The sequence below is a fragment of the Nannobrachium achirus genome, assembly GCF_963921795.1.
Source record: "Nannobrachium achirus genome assembly, chromosome: 1".
Lineage (NCBI taxonomy): Eukaryota > Metazoa > Chordata > Actinopteri > Myctophiformes > Myctophidae > Nannobrachium > Nannobrachium achirus.
This window is the reverse complement of record NC_137810.1, coordinates 83,935,947-83,940,946: the sequence shown is the minus strand read 5'-3', so window position 1 is coordinate 83,940,946 and position 5,000 is coordinate 83,935,947.

Genomic DNA, 5,000 nt, shown 5'->3' with positions numbered 1-5,000 from the left:
ATAACCAATCTACATTGACACATTGTGAGCTTGTAGATCATCTATTTGAAACATTTAAAAAAAAATGTTTATTTATTTATTTCAAAATAGTTACAAAATGGCAAAAGAGTTTAAGTAAAGGCATGGACAAAAAATAGGCCCCTCACTCCACAAGCAAGCATGGTGATGGCCCCTGCCTTTGAAAGCTGAGAGTGTGGGGATGAACTCCCTTAAGCCCCTTTTCCACTACAGGGCCCAACCAGACCTAGAACCAGAACTTTCCAGAACCAAGAACTTTCAAGAACCCTTGAAGTTCTGCGACCAAGTTCTGCTTAAGTTTCCATATAATCAGACCCAAGGGTTTCCAGAAATAGCTTAGTTCTGGGTCTCAGTACAAGACCTAAAAACAACTCACGTCCCTCGATTTACATGTTAAATTCACTCTACAATCGAAAATGTATCAAATGAATGGAATTCTGTAATGTTTAGAATGAAAATGAAAAGTGGTTTTCATGTTGTTTCAACCTCGCTGGAAGTCTGTGGTTTAGACACCAGCTTTAAAAAGGCAGACTGACAGCTAGTTGGCATCTGTTGAGCGGGCATAGGTGGCATAGAGGATCTACTAATCAAGTATTCATCGAGTATAAATCGAGAATAAATCCAGTATAATTTAGTATAATTCCAGTATAAACCCAGTCTAAATGGAGGATCTCTCGGTCAGAATGACTTTAGTGTTGGTTCTGCTGTCTCTGACTTTTCCCAACTCCGCCCTAGCGTCTGATTGGCCGTGCCAACAATGGAGCCGTGTCCGATTGGTTGATGTCAACGACAGGTGTATCCGACTGCTGGATCATGAAATGGTGAGAATTATTACTGAATGGACGAAAGAATGAGAGATTGAAAGGGTCCATAATTTACAGTACAGAATAAGACAGAATAAAGCCATAACAAGAAATAATGTGTTTGTAATTAGAAATAATATGTTTTCACTAGACAGAAACAAACACAGTTATACCTTAATTAGGCCTACCCCTACATCATGTTCTAATCATTTAACACAGATCTTCTCAAGGGTGCGCAACCTCTTTCATACTGCAGGCTATGTCCAGTTTGTGACAGAGCCAAATATCAATTGCTAGATATCTAGAAACGCTCTGGAAGAAATCGCCGAGCGCTATAGTCGCAGCCAGATCTTCTCGCAGTGCTTTTCACACAAAATGAGCAAAACCTCAGCGTTTTTGTCGGCGAGCGTCAAAAATGGTCGGCGACAGCACAATCGGCTCATAAAGTCGGGCAGTGTGTTCGAGCCCTTATTCGATTTCTAATTAGAACATAATGTAGAGATAATTAAAATATAACTGTGTTTGTTTCTGTCTAATGAAATTAGATTTCATTATTTTTAATTACAAACACATTATTTCTTATTATGGCTTTATTCTGTCTTATTCTGTACTGTAAATTAGGGTGGGACTAATGAAAGCATGACCGAATGAATGAATGAATGAATGAATGAATGAACGAACGAACGAACGAACGAACGAACAAACGAATGATGTTGAAATGAATTCTATTTGAGTAAAATGTTGCAATTTCACACAACTAATCCTAATCGGTCTACACACATTAATTATTAATTATGCATCTGTCTGTCTGTCTGTCTGTCTGTCTGTCTGTCTGTCTGTCTGTCTGTCTCAGTCGGCTCATTTTCCAGTCAGCTGCGTGACCAATGGGAGAACACGATTCTACCCAAAACACCTGTATGAGAACAACACGGTAAGATACACACACACACACACACACACACACACACACACACACACACACACACACACACACACACACACACACACACAGGCACGCACCTACGCACGCAGTTTGAGTTCCCTCTGCCCTAAACTTATAACAGGCGTCTTCAACAGGGGGTCCTGGACCCCTAGGGGGTCCTCAGAGTTACTACAGGGGGTCCTCCGAATTGTTGTCTTTTTTTCCTCCTTTTTTTATATCAACCACTTGAACCCTATGGCGTCCATACTCTTTTTCCTCCTTTTTTTATATCAACCACTTGAACCCTATAAGCGTCCATACTCTGAGAACTTTAGCCAAAAATAGCAGATCTACATAGCTTGTAGATCGGCTATTTTTGGCAAAGAGCTTTGGTGTAGAGGGGAAAAAGAGAAGAGTGAAAGGTCAAGTTTATTATGTAATGAAGGTTCAAGTGATTAAATATCTGGAAACACAAATTGACATGAATCTGATGATTGTGCTGTCAAACAATGAAAATATATGTAATCTCTGAACAGGTTATGGGGGTCCCTGCTTCATGTCTGACCTACAATATAGTCATTTATCAGACACTCTTTATCCAGAGTGACTGCCAAGTAACCAAGTGCATTTACAAGTACTTTACAAGTGCAAGTACTGTACTTAACTAAAACCTAGGTGTTTGGACTTTACTTGATTATTTCCAAATTTCTATACTTATAACTTTTACTTCAACTCCACTACATATCGGATCCAAATATTGTACTTTTACTCCACTACATTTGTTTGAAAACTTTAGTAGCTTTGCAGATATACATTATAATATTATTAAACATGTAACAGAGTATTTCTACATTGCAGTATTGATACTTTTACTAATGTAAAAAATGTGAGTACTTTTTTTCACCACTGCTTAATAACTCTCCTCTCCTCTCCTCTCCTCTCCTCTCCTCTCCTCTCCTCTCCTCTCCTCTCCTCTCCTCTCCTCTCCTCTCCTCCTCTCCTCTCCTCTCCTCTCCTCTCCTCTCCTCCTCTCCTCTCCTCTCCTCCTCTCCTCTCCTCTCCTCTCCTCTCCTCTCCTCTCCTCTCCTCTCCTCCCCTCTCCTCTCCTCTCCTCTCTCCTCCTCTCCTCTCCTCTCCTCTCTCCTCCTCTCCTCTCCTCTCCTCTCCTCTCCTCTCCTCTCCTCTCCTCAGTCTGACTCCTTGACGACCGTCGCCATGGGAACGGTGCAGGCTGTAGCAGAGCATTTCCGTGGCAACATGTCAACAGCTCCATCGTCATGGCAACGAGACAAAGTCGACTTGTTCAAAAACCTGCTTTCCCGCCAAATACGAAACCTGCAGCCATGTGTAGACGTCACACAGGTAGATAACACAATACTATTATGTATAATATATTCTTTTAGCAGAGCCGTCACCCTTTTCAGGGTTTACAAACAAGTTAACTAGAAATACTGTTCCTACGAAACAGTGTGGGCTCACATGGAACACCATGTATGGGCACAAAGATCTACCGAACAGGCACTCCAACATATATGGGCATAAAAATCTGCTCAACGTCACTCCAACTCCTGAGACTCTTACATTTTATATACTTTATATACTTTAGTATCTGAAGATTTGGGAGAACATTCTAGGCCTACAAAAGATTCCATGTTGGTGTTGTTGGTGTCATTTATATCAGGTCACACTTGTTGGTGGTGATGTCACCAATAACGCTGCTCCTCATTGGCTAAAGGACTTGTCTTTGTACTGTCGGTCATTTCTTTAAGGAGAACAAACTTGACCTACCAGTAAGACTCCCTGGAGATAAGCGACCCGCAGCTCACATCTATACACAAATAGGTCCAAATGTTTTTTTTTTTTAAATCGGGCCTGATGGTGGCACTAAATGGCCCTGATCCATATTGGTGACAGGACTGTATACTGTGTACCGCTTTGCATGATCTTAGGGCAAAATCTGTAGGAGCAAAATGTGTTTTGCAAGAATCAGCCTCATGGTGGCACTAGAAGAGGGCCTTGTGAGAAATGAGGGGAGTTTGTGGTTTGGCAGCCAAGGAGTGTGTGTGTGCAAAGTTTGGGATGGATATATGGGCAACGGTGGGCGGAGATATGATAGGAGAAAAGTGTGACGTGACGTGACGTGACGTGACAAAGTGTGACGTGACGTGACGTGACGTGACGTGACGTGACTGACTGACTGACTGACTGACTGACTGACTGACTGACTGACTGACTGACTGACTGACTGACGTGACTGACTGACTGACTGACTGACTGACTGACTGACAGACAGACAGACAGCCGGTGGAGGTTTTCATAGTAACTGCGACCTGACGGTCACAATAAAGATGTGGTATAACATTCTGGTCTCGCCTTTCAGCGAGCCCACAATTAATTGTGTAATTGTTTATTATTGAGCTGTGCTCCTGGAAGGAGCCAAGCTCCAACATAAGTATCTGGCACTCAAGCCATGGATTTGGTAAAACTTACATAGGCTTACAGTACATGTCCTGAATGTGTTAACAAACATTATATCAACATAATTAGAAATAACATTGCATTAACATATTAAGTTACATTACTTTTTTTGTTTCATTCACAGGCAACAGGAAGGATGAATCCAGGACTGAAGCTTTACACTGATCAGCTGAAGAGTTTCCTTATACAGCAGGTCCATATTATTATTAGTAGTAGTAGTTGTAGTATCATTATTAACTCACAGAAGGTTATTATTATGTATTAAAGGAGTAGTTCACCCCAAAAATGTTTTTTCCCCCCTATTGTTTACTCACCCCATGGAGACTAGAGTTCAATAATATTTTAGTTTTTTGTCGCATTCCTCTGCCAATAATTTGATTACAGTAAATGTACCCCCATTGATTCCGGATGGAGACCCAAATGCATTTGGGTCATGTACAGTACAGTACAGTACAGTACAGTACAGTACAGTACAGTACAGTACAGTACAAATATCACTAACTCTGTGTGTGTGTGTGTGTGTGTGTGTGTGTGTGTGTGTGTGTGTGTGTGTGTGTGTGTGTGTGTGTGTGTGTGCAGGGTCACAGTGTGTGTGCGTGGGAGACGGTTCGTGCGGAGGCTCGTCACGTCCTGGAGGAAATGAAGAGACTTCTGAAAGACACAAAGCGAAACTGAGACAGAGAGAGATGAGCTTGTAGATCTGCTATCTTACAGAGAGAGATGAGCTTGTAGTTCTGCTGTCTTTGATAATGGTTGAATATTTTTAATATAGATATATT